Below are 12070 nucleotides of genomic sequence, written 5' to 3'. Positions count from 1 at the left end.
AATGGAGAAAGGACCCTTCTTTGCTCTATGCCTGCATTCAGACAAAATGTGGTTCGTTCCAACCAAACATCCAGACATTCTCCCTGCAGCCTTTTCCCTGTGCCTTTTGAACTCAGGAAGGAGATTTCTGCTCCTTGAGCACTGCTTTCCCCTGCTGCTGAGTTTTCCTTTTACCCTCTCAGCACAGGGTGGACTGTAGAGCTGAAACTTGGGCAGAGGAGCAGAAGCTAAATGCGGCATCTGGGAGAATAAGTGGGGCTTATTAATGCTGCTCCTTGTAAAACAGAAATTACAGTGGTATGCATGTCCATACCTGGATGGACATGTAGCTGGAAGGAAAGAGCTATAGGGCAGCAGGGCCTCTAGCTCTAGATAAAATATAACAGTATTTCCACTACTCCCGGAGATACTCTTCCATCAAAATAATTAAACTTAGGCTCTGCAATCATCCTTGCTCTCTGGTAATGTAGGGGGTTGGTTTAGTATTTATCCCCATTTAGTATTATCCCCATTTAAAGCCTGCCTCAGCTCTGCCACACAGGGGAGTCGCAGCAGGGGGACAGCTTGGGTCTGGTCAGTTTGGGACCTGGAGCAAGACCTATGGGGGTTACTTTTGTGGGTAAATAAGAGGAAGCCTGGATATGCTCGCACATTACTCCTAAAACCATTGATTGGGTGGTCCTGACTGCAGCTGTGATTTCTCGTTCATGTTCTCTGCCTGCTGACAGGGCCTTCTACTGCCTCGCCCCTAGTTCCAGCTGGATGCAGAGATGCTGGGGGAGGTAGCACAGGCAGCACCAGCCCTTGCCTGCAGACAGTGGGAATATTTTGATATTTCAGGAGTAAGGAGGTCAGGCTGGGTTTCTGGGCCCTGTGAGGCTTTTTTTTTTTTTTTTTTAGCGGCTTAGTTCTGTTTAGTTTTGCTTTTAAAGGGTGAAGAGGGGGAAAAAACAGCTTCCAGAAGAAAACAACAACTCAAGCTCCAAGAGCCAGATCTTAGCATGAGAACCCGACCCAGCAAGGGGGAGGGCTGTGTCAGATCGCGGCATGCCCGACGAGCAAGAATTCACTGCCTGCTGAAAAGCCACAGGGCTCAGACCCTATTTGAAAGAGTAACATCTTTGATATAAAAAAAAACAACCAACAACCCAAAACCATCCAGCCAATAAAAAGCCTCAGACATACAGGATCCCATTCATGGTGGGAGGGATTTAGTGGAAGTATTTTCCTTCTTTAAGGTTTGGCACAGCCTTAAAGGATTCTCTTTAAAAGCTTCCAGAGCCGACTATATTTTGGATTGTGTTTCAAATCACCCTTCCCCCCCAGGTTTGGTGGGTCCTCAGACAAGTTCCCAGAATAAATTAGACGTAACGGTAGCAGGATTTTTTTTTTTTTTTTTTTTTTTTTTTTTTTTTTTTTTTTTTTTTTTTTTTTTGACTTGAGAAGGAGGAAGGAATAAATGACACCAATTTCTGTAATGGAAAGAAAAAAAAAGAAAAAAGTGTATATTGGAAACTGCTGCTGAGTGACTCATGCTGCCAGACAAACGGAACCTCACTCATCACTCCATCTTCATCCTCCTCTGGTGAGAGAAAAAGTCTTGGAAAAATATCAGCTCACCCCCCCCTCCCCGCCCTGCTGCTTCTCCCATGGCATCCATACACAGGGAAGGAGTCCAAGCCACAGTGATGGCTTCATGTGCTTCTTGGGGCAGGCGGAGGGTTTTTTTTGTTTTAATAGCCAACTAGGAAAAGCCTCCGAGGTGACCTTGGAAAAATGTGTGCACCAAAGGAAACAGTTGTGGAAAAGGGTGGGAGAGCAGTGTTGGAGTCCTTGTGTGCTTTATGTTTGGAGACTTTTTTTTTTTTTTTTCCTTCAGAATGTTTTTCCAAATTTCCACTGACATAGATTTGCAAGTTATTATTATTGTCGTTACGAGTGGGAAGAGAGGTGAGGATGCGCCATGTGAAAGGAGGAATAAGCCGGGCACAATTCCGACTTAAATAAATGCTGCGTCATAAAAGTAAAAAGGGTAAGGCAAGAAGAAGGGTGGGATGCAAAAAAAATTTTTCTGTTTCTCCTCTGTTTGGGAGAGTAATTAGCACTTTTATGCAGCATATAAACTCTATACAAATCAAATATGCTTTTATTAACATAAAAATATAAAAATGAGGGGAGTCTTTCATATTTCCTTTTTTTTTTTTTCCCCCTTCTCCTTCTCAAAACATCCTCACAAATATTTGGCACTGTCTGACAGAAAGCCACTTAAAATGCAGCTTTTCAGACTGCCCATTCCAGCCAACCCTGCTGAGGGCATGAGGACTCTTAGCCAGTGGCAGCCCCTTCCCAGCAAATGCTTTCTCAGGGTGGTGGGGTTGAGCGGGTACACACACAACAACTCAGCTCCACCTCACAAAAAAGTCTTGCCTAAGGAGATGCCATGTTTTTACAGGCTGTTACTTCTTGTTTTTCCTCAACAGGTTACTTCTCCTTCCACCCTGAGATGCCTTGAGTTTGACTGGGCGTGGAGTGAAAATAGCCACGAAGGGTTGTGATACTCTGTTCTTCTCTGCTTTTTGTGGTTGTGATCAATCCCATGCCCTTTTTCAATGCTCCCAGTTGTCCCCCTTATCTTCCCATTATAACTTTTCCCTTTTTCTAGTGCCATTTGCTGTCTCCAGCTCAGGCTTGCACATCACACCATCTGCAGAGCTGGAGGAGCTCCCGAGACACTGGGAAGGAGCAGTGGAAAGAGCAGAGGGTGGCCTGTGACAGCAGTTTGGGGTGGCCAGAAGCCATCTGAGGATGCAGGAAAACAGCACTGGGGCCACTCTGCCTGAGCAGTTCCTTGGGGCACACACAGATACAATGAGATGTTGCTGGTGGCAGCAGCTGCAAGTCCCTGACCTGGTGGAGCTCATCCTGTGCGCCTTCCCTCATCTCCCATCTTTCCCTGGGCACGATGTCCCAGAGCCAGGTGCTGTCCCTGTCCCCAGCTGCTCTGTGCATGGATGAGAGGGGCCAGCCCTGCTCCTGGACCCAAATTCCTAAGGGCAGAGCAAGGAGAAGGGCCTCGTTTCCCAGCTGAGGCCTGGGAGCAATTTTGGCCGAGGAATGTCTTTCATCTGGAGCACATTAGCCATGGGTGGTGCTGCTGGGGAGCAGCAGCTCTACTTAAGGCAGCCTCTGCCAGCTGCCTCTGGGCTATCAGTGGTGGCTCTGCCAAGCTGGGGTCTTGGGTGCTCTCCTGTGGGCTGAGGCTCCCCAGGAGATCTGTTCCTGTGCTGGGAAAGCCTTCCTGACTGTAAGTGCAAGGTTTCACCCACCTCCCTTCCCCTACCTCTTCCCTTTGCTTTGTTCCACAGGAAAGCAATCATAGTATCAAGTGTTTCTTAATAACTTTTTAGGTTGATGACTAATTTTTCAGCCATGCTGAATGATGGGTAATAGTAAGATATTAAGCCCTGCTGTGAAATAGGTATCCAAGTGAGAAAAGCATTAGGGAAGCTGTGCAGGAGAGGGAGGTTTCTGAAATATCCCAGTTTCAGGAAAGCCTCTGTCCAGAGATTCTGTGCCTGGGAAGCTGAAACCAATCCATTGCCAGGTAGAAACCCATAAGAAAATGAGTTTTGGTGGAGCTCATGCTTGTGGCCTTGCCTTGCTGGCTGGGGGAGGGAGACCTAAGAGTTTTTTTTCTCTTAAAACCCTCATCCTACCCTGGGGGAGGATATTGGATTTCAATCCAGGCTTTTCAGATGAGCCTCAAACAAATGGAAGGGCTTGTGAAAAGCGTGAGGAAGTAAGATGTGGGTTTGGATCCCAAAACTCTTGCTCCTAACAAGGAGCCATGTGAGTGCTGCTTTGGAGGCTTTCAGCTCTGAATTGCTGGATGCTCCCTGTGGTGCTCTCCTTTGTGGTGCCTCTCAGGCACCCAGGCACTTTGGGCTGGACAAATTCACTGTTTTGGGCTTATGGTCCCCATTTGGGGACTGTGAGCTCCAGGCACGCCTGTGCTGTGCCTTCCCCGCTCTCCAGCTGCAGCCTTCCATGAGGATTTAGCTGAGGGGAGTAGAGAAGTGAGCAAGAGCAGGACGAAATCACCTTTTTGTGTAAGTCAGCTGATGTGCTGTATAAAATGCAGGTCTGGGTTTTGAACCTAGAATTTTCTTTAATAACAAACCCTGTTCAATGAATGTAAAAGCCCCATGCAGAGCCTTTTACTGTGTTATTCATAGCTTGAAGCCTTTATGTTCCCTTTTCTAATGGCAAGTATTATCCAGCATGCTTTGTTACAGTGCAGTCGTTGGAGGGTGTGGAAGTAATGATGGTGCCTGAATGCTGTTTCAGAGATCGCTGCTACAATTCACAGCACATAACAGGAGCCACAGCCAGACAGATAATAGAACTGACTGGGATCCATTTATTGCTAAGAGACTGAATATTTGTACATAGCCTGAGCCACTCCACCCTCCTTCATCACATTTCCCAGGAAAGAGGGGGGGAAGCCCTAAAACCTCAAGCCTAGGGCAGAATGGGGAGGAAGGGAGAGATTTGCAGACTCTGATGCATTCATATATACTGGTGGGTTGTTTTTGTTTTTGTTTTTTTTAATGGCCCTTGTCATAACTGAGCAAGAATGGTGTAGGTTTCTAATGTATTTACAGTCTGCCTTTGCAAGTGAAGGTGTGGGATGATGACCAGAGGCAAGTGGTGGATTTGGGATGGAGCCTATGTGACATCTAAACTAACATCTGAACCCAGAGCCGTGCTTCCTTGCAGGTAAACAAGCAGCCTGAGGGAAGGTCTCAGAGATGGGCTGCAGGCAAAGCCAAAGTCTGGAATTTCAGCAGGAGCCAAGTTAGAAAAGTTTGACCTGATTCATAGCATCGCAGTTCACAGCCACTTCAAATTTTCTCGGTCTTCACAAGCTTGCTAAGCTGCTTAGGCCTTCTAGAAGCTGTCTGGGGAGGTAATTTGTGTGCCAAAAGGTATATGTGTTGTTAAAGTTACTCAGGGTTTTTGGTGTTTGACTGACCCTTCACTCACCTTTCCCTGCCTAGGGAGTGTTGGCAGTTTTTAGGAGCATAAAAAGTTGGGGAATTTTTTTCTTTTTTTTTCTTGCTTTCAGAGTATTTTCTAATGCGATATTTGTGCATGTGGAAGTTAAAATACTTGTAGTTTATCCTCCTGGTGGTAGCTCTTTGTCTTTCAAGGGGGCCCATGGCTGTGTTAGGCCCTCTCTTATCCTGGCTCTGGCTCTGTTCAGTATTTGCTGTTTCGAGGATGATGGTGAGGAGCAAGAAACAGGCAATAGCTAAGTCCAGTGCAGCAACAAAGGAAAAACTGATGATAGCATGTTTTCCTACTTATTTTTCAAGGTGGTGGTGAGTAGGGAAGTTAAGCCACAGTGTTCCTGGCTCTGGGGGAGGACTGTGGTTTGGTGTTGGTTGAGGAGTTGGTTTGTAGGAGTTTACTAGGGGTCACTGCTGGCTCCTGGCAGCAAACCTGGCTGTGCTGAGGCCCTGATGGATGTGGATGTTGTGCTGTGAGAGCTCCCTCCCTGCCTCCTGAGCCATGACTGGTGGCCTCTCCTACTGTCTTGGCGTCCTGGCCCCCTCTGTCAGCACAGGTCTGGGTGCTGCCATAAGTAAATGCAGCCTTGCCCCCACCTTACCTTTTGCTTTGAAACACTGAGTGGTGTTGAGAGCATGTCTGAGAGTCTCTGATCTGAGGCACTCATGGCTCCCAGGTGTTAGGGCTGCACAGCTGGCATGGAGTCTTTGCCAAGCCTCTCCTCTGTGACCATTCATTTTTATATCCCACATTTTTTTCTCAATCATCCTAGAGGTCCTTAGTCCTTTTCTTTATTGATCAAACAGTTCGTTAGCAGCACTTATTTTTCCTGTGGGCCTTGGAGATCACTGAGTTTGTTCAGTAGTGGTCTAGGTTAGACTTGTGCTAAGGAGGAAAAGTCTGTCGTGACTGGCAAATGAGTTCAGGTGCAAGTCTGTTTTCAGCCCTGGATCTGATCCATGTGCTGTCAGTTGTTGATAGCAAGCATGTGAGGGAGATAGGAGCTTTGATCACCAACCAGGGCTCCTGGGTTCTGTTCTTGGCTGTGAACAGGTGTGTGAACACTGAGCACCTTGTGTTCTATCATCAGGAGCTGATCTGGGCAGGGACACCCTCTGTGTGCCGGAGGCTAACAAATGCTGCCGGGGTGGACAATGAGGGAGTAACAAGAGCATCTCTCAGAAAGGGGCATTTGTGTATGAAAATGGGTGAGGCAGCTAGGTGCTGCCCCTGGACACAGCAGGTGTACAATGCTGGGGAGTCCTGACCTCCCTTAAGCTGCCCTAATAGGGGTGCAAGACCAGAAATCAGCATTCTCCATTGTAGGCTTCCTCTCCCACTCACCCCTTCTTTCACATTTTCCTTAGAACCCAGAGGTCTGCAATACGGGGTATTGCACAAATTTGTAACATAGCTCTGCAAAAGTCCCAGTATTCTTGAGTAAATTAATGAAGGCATGTTGTTTTCCAGCTGGTTGGAAGAGATCTTTGTCTTGGAGAGCCTTTCCTCTTGTGAGACTTCCCCTGGGAGGTTATGTGCAATGAGCCTTTTGCTAGCAGCCAATACTGGTCTTGAAGCGTTTTCCTGAAGCTTTTGTGGAAGGTGGAGGGGTGGGGATTCTCTACTACACTGAAATTAAACATCAAAATTTTACAACCCATCAGTTAGCCCTTTCAGCTGAAAGATCCCACCAATGCTCTGGGAAGACAGTGTTTGCTTTCTTTTCCTTTCTTTTCCTTTTTTTTTTTTTTTTTTTTTTTTTTTTTTTTTTTTTTTTTTTTTTTTTTTTAAGGTGATATAGGAAGGGCCAGTTCAGGACAGATGTTAAGAGAACTGGACTACTCAGGTATTAAGAAATGAGTTAATCACAAAAGATGCAGGTACATTCCAGGCTAAATTTGGATTTTCTAAGATGTTTTGTTACCCAAACTGAAATGTGAAATTTAGGTAGTGGACATTCCTCGACTCCAAGAGTAATTTATTACATTTCTGCACATATAGTATGTGGCTCACTTACCAAAAGTCCTTCAGAGTTCTCACAACTCCTGGGTTCAGGTCCAACAGGCATATATGCTAAGAGAAAAGGAATGTCTTGAACTGTGCTCAAAAACAATGACTATATAGTTTAAATATCATTTTGAGGAAAAGAATTTATGTCCCAGAGGAAAGAGTTCTAGCAACTCCAGCACTGGTGGTGTGTATGATAAAGTATTACTAAAATGTTTTTCAAAGGCTGCACTGTCTCTCTGGAGATGAGCCCTTTCCTTGCCATCTTTCAGAATGATGGTGGCCAAAATTTTTCCATAGTAGGAGTTGGTCAGTGGTCAGTCTTCACCACAGAGTCTGCATGAAATTACTGTGACTTGTGGTCCCAAATCACTGAGGTATTTTTGAAATGTTACTGTTAGGCTCTTAAATCTAAGCTTGGGAGGAGCTTTAATGGGAAAAAAAGGAACAACCCTATTTTCATTAAAGTTTAGGAGTTGGCAGAGATGGAGACTGCCTAACCTTCAAACAGATGGCTGAAGCTCTGACTGTGCTTTCCTAGTGGCCGGCAAGACCTGAGTTCTAACTGCAGTTGTGGCTATAAATAAGTTATGGACCACAGGCAAATTCTTGTGCTTGCTTCCTCCCTTCCAGAGTGGCTGAATTTGTTCTTAGAAACACAGCTGGTCCTTCCTGCATGGTAGAGGCTGTCAGGATCTATGTGACCTACCCATGCCAGTGGCAATCTTTTTATCAGATTCTGAGTCCCTCAAAGAAACAGGGGAGAGGAAAGATGTGGGTCAAATGAAGGGCATTTTAACCCTATGTTTTTTTTCAGCTCAAGCCTGAGGTAGCACAAAAGAACTACAAGTTTTGATGCAGGCTACTAGCTTTCCTGACAAAATGAGTGAACTTTTTAAAGAACATTGATGGACAGGCTTAAATCCTCCTTCAAGCATGAGATCCTTTCTTGAATCATACCTTGCCTCTGCTCACCCTGAATAGTCAATGTATGCTGCTAGAAGACCGAAGTAATAGAGCAGCAGCATCACCATCAGAGATAGAAAAGTAGGACGAAATCCTGGTTGAAATCCAAGACCTGAGCATGAACGTGCTTGCAGAGATGATCCAAAATGCTGTCTAAAATATGGCAGCCTGGAGAATTGGACATGACCACCCAGGAACTCCCTTGGGTTTTATGCCCAAGCTGCTGACTACAAAGTTTTTCACTTGCATTGTCTACCAAATGCATGTGTAGTTTCAAACAGAAGTATCTGAAAATTGTCTCCATTAGTTTTGTTGGCTGGAAGTAGTGATCCGTATTCCTTTTGTTCTAGGTCTGACAAATGTCTCAAACATGAAGAAACAAGGATATAATAAGGCTTGTATGCTGAATTCCAAACATTCTTGTGCTTTGCCTTCTGCCATCGATATAATGGTTATAACCAAGTATTTTGACTATGAGATCGGTTTGAATCTGTAGTTTGATACATCTGTAATGACAGAGTGAGTACATGAAGAGTTGAGGCCTGTTACACTCCTCCACGCTGGTGTTTCGGGTTTAATGGACAGCTGAGCAACTGTCAAAAGAAGATCTTTTATCTTTCTTCTGTGTCCATTTAGATCAACCCTAAGCGAGCAGACTGAAAGCTGCCACTGTCCTTTGACCTGTGTGAGTGAAGCTGAAGAGTGTGACTTATGAGGAAACAGCAAAACAAACAGTCTGTGATGAATGCTTGCCTCAGTGGTTCAGTGGGGAGCCCTCCTGTTATACCACTGCTCTGGGTGATGTAGCTTGCCTGTACAACAGAGTCTAGTATGATCCTCTTTGCATGTCCCCAGCTCTGGTCTGGTTCAGGTTTGTTCCTCATTGTGGTCTCCAGTGTTCATCTCTGACTGGTCTGGGCACTAATGCACTTTGTGACCTAAATCCTTCTGAACATCTCTTTATACCAGAAGAGGCAACCATAATTCCCCTGAAGCTGCAGCACAGTCAGAACCCAGAATGTACCTCTAAAGTACCGTTAACTTTTACTGTATCCTGACTTCAGCCTCTGCTTCAAATCTGGGCCAGGTGGTTTGGTATTTTTCACGGAGGTCTTAGAATTAATCTTACTGCTTGCTGTGTGCAGCTGTAAGTGGTGAGATGTATTGACTGTAACCATATAGATTAAAAGGAAAGGTCTCAGTTTTTGCCTACAAATACAATCTGCTGCCTAGTTAGCCAGGTTAGAAAAAGATTTCATGAGCCTGGACAGGAGGTCTAGAGTTTAATTTGTCTCTCTCCTGCTGCTGTTAGGGAGGATCAGGCTTAACAGACCATTGCACAGATCTGTTTGGCACTTTGGACTTTCTGTGTCTCCCTAGGGACTGACCTTGGTCCTCATCTGAGAAACTGTCTTGAGGGTCTCTTATAATAAGCATTGAGTTTGATCAGCTAGTAGCTATAAAGAAAGCCCAGGTCCAGGGAAATCAGAAGTCTGCTAGCCAGGAAATATCCCTGGATGGGAAGGAAATTTCCAGAGTGTAATTTGAGATCCTCAGTTCCTATTAATGGACCTTATTCCCTGTTTTGTAGAACTGTAAACTTGAAGATAATCTGAAATATAAAAGCGACAGAGAATTTAGTCATAGTAGCTTAAATTCTTTTCTTTTGAACCACGTGAAATGTCAGGACAGGAAAGCTCTCCCAAGGGTTAATACCATCCAAAACTCTAGCTGCCTCTGAATTAACAAAGTCCCCAAGTGGACTGATACCACAGGATGCAGATGTTCTGGCAACTACCATCAATCTGCAAGCCAAGTTTATGCTAAAATTTTCTTCTTTTTCTTTTTTTTTAATAGGCTTGGCTTTAAAAAAAAAAAAACCAACAAACTCAAACCTAAATGCTCACCCAGACTATAAGCCTTGTTTAGAAATGTGAATGGGTGTATGTTCTCCTGCTGGCTTGGTAATTTGGTAGATGTTAACACAATGTAAATACAGCACAATACAGTTTGGCATGGTGTTTATAAGGACATATGGGAACTATCATTTTTATGCAACCTAGTACTGGGTTTAGTGCTTCTGAAGGGCTTCTGCTTCGCCTGTGTGTGAGCTTGACTGTAGTGGGAATGAATTATGAAGAGCGGTGAAATGTGCACGTCTTGTAAACATGGTCATGTTGAAAGACCCAGATAGATGGGTAAATGCTTTTCAAAGCAAATATAAAAAAAAGAGCAAATCTGAGGTCAGAAGGCAAAATCTTTGAAATGCAGAACTGAGTGTTTCTCTTCCTGTTTGGGAGCATTTCCCTCCCATGCCATATGGAGAACAATCATTGATACTGCTTCTCAGTCTAGGCCTGCTCTGGCCCAGAAAGGAGGTGGGCTGCCAGCTACAGATCCTACAATGAGCCCCATGTCTTCACTGCTCAGTGTTTCCCTTGTGCAGCAGAAATGTTGGACATCTGTTGCCGGCCAGCAAAAAAACCAAAACCCTAGGAATGTGAGTATGAAATGCACTGTCTGATTCAATGAATCAAAGTTGCCACAATCCTAATTTACTGCATATGAGATGTTTAGACCAGCAGGGCCTTCCTAGCCTTTGCTAATATAACATGTTGCAGACCATCTCTCTGTATTGCATGACAAGAGATGAGTGAATGCATGCAAGGCGAAATGCCAGCAGAGGCTTTCCAGTGCTGATGGGAGGGTGTTTGCCAGGGCAGAATCGGTGCATGATACTGAGGATGCATCAAGCCCCAAACTGCAGAGAGGGGGAGGTAGAAAAAGACAAGAATTATTTACATAGTGGTCATTGCAACTGAACTTGGAGGAGTTTCCCTTCTGACCCCAAATCTGGCATTTAGTCTAACTTTGCTTGGGTGAGGAAAAACAAACTGACTGAGTATGGGGAAGGTTTTTCAGTGTTGGGAGGAATTCCCTGCTTCCTTCCTCATCCCCCTTCTCAGCTCTTCTATACCAAAGATTGATCTCTGCTCTTTCTATCCAAGGTGAAGTGGTTCGAGTGCCCAAGCTCATGGATCAGAAGGAAAACATCTCTTGTGGCCTGTATCATAGCTGGAGCAAGTCAGAGAAAAGTCCATTATTGTGTCTTCTGCCTGTAAGGGACAAGAGAGCATCATTAGGAAGGGTGACAGCACAGGGTTTTCATTAGGCAAAAGGAAGGTTTCATGCAAAGCCAAGTTACTTTCATTGCTATGGAGGCTTCATGGCACTCTGGTTCTTGGGTGTGGGCTCAGTCCCCCCATTGAGACTTGTTTATTCCAGAGCTCAGTAGGTTTCTGGGAAGTGCTGTAATAGCTGGGAGGAGATCCCATGGAGAGGGTGGATTCTCTTGGACACATGCTGTTTAACAATGCCACTGTCTGCAGAGAAACAGAAAATAAACAATGCAGAATCCCTGCCGTAAACCATGCACAAACACCAGAATATGAATAGCCTCTCAGAAGGTGGCTAGTGCCAAGCAGCTTTGCTGCTATTATTTATTGTGGTAGAGGAACTAGAACCAGCTTTTCAAAATAGGTCAATATTGCCCATTCATAATGGGTTAATGGTTTCTGCAGCTGAAACTGAAGTATAATGGTTCCTGGTGAAATGGGGGAAACATCTGTAGAAAGCAAATTTGGAAGCAGTAAAAACTGCAATGAATTAATTTTGTTTTATTCAGACATCTTGGGCAGGGAGAATGAAGGCCCTGTTTGGATAGCTGTTGCAATTGCAAGCAATAAAGGCTGAGGGATTGTCTCTGAGGGCTGATCATTGAAGCACCAGGCAAGAGAAGCAGGTGAAAGCAGTCAGATGGGTGGGAGCAAAGGGTAGCTGGAGTGGCTCTGAGGGTGGGTTCCTTCCAGCTCAGAGTATTCTGGGATTCTGTGTCACTGGGCACTGTGAGTGGCTCTGCAGGGTAAATCGGATGGTCTTGTCACATAAGGTCAGTGCTGCTGGCATTTCTGGGGATGTTTTCCTCTGGATTAGCTCTACTCTCCAGCTCTTAGGATTGGATGTG

The 12070-nt window shown here is 45.1% G+C and overlaps 2 long non-coding RNA genes across 2 annotated transcripts; both read left to right on the top strand.

The window, feature by feature from the left end:
- The first annotated feature begins 1453 nt into the window (after positions 1–1453).
- On the top strand, positions 1454–2976 carry LOC120757451 (uncharacterized). Its single transcript, XR_005702508.1, has 3 exons — positions 1454–1585; positions 1880–2032; positions 2481–2976. It is a non-coding gene; the product is annotated as an uncharacterized LOC120757451 (long non-coding RNA).
- Positions 2977–3004: 28 nt separating this feature from the next.
- LOC120757450 (uncharacterized) lies at positions 3005–10225 on the top strand. The gene is made up of 3 exons (XR_005702507.2): positions 3005–3304; positions 8397–8565; positions 8683–10225. It is a non-coding gene; the product is annotated as an uncharacterized LOC120757450 (long non-coding RNA).
- The last annotated feature ends 1845 nt before the right edge of the window (positions 10226–12070 follow it).

Source organism: Hirundo rustica, chromosome 10 (genome assembly GCF_015227805.2).
Source record: "Hirundo rustica isolate bHirRus1 chromosome 10, bHirRus1.pri.v3, whole genome shotgun sequence".
Lineage (NCBI taxonomy): Eukaryota > Metazoa > Chordata > Aves > Passeriformes > Hirundinidae > Hirundo > Hirundo rustica.
The sequence above is the reverse complement of the archived record's forward strand: the minus strand, read 5'-3'. Positions and strand labels throughout refer to the sequence as shown.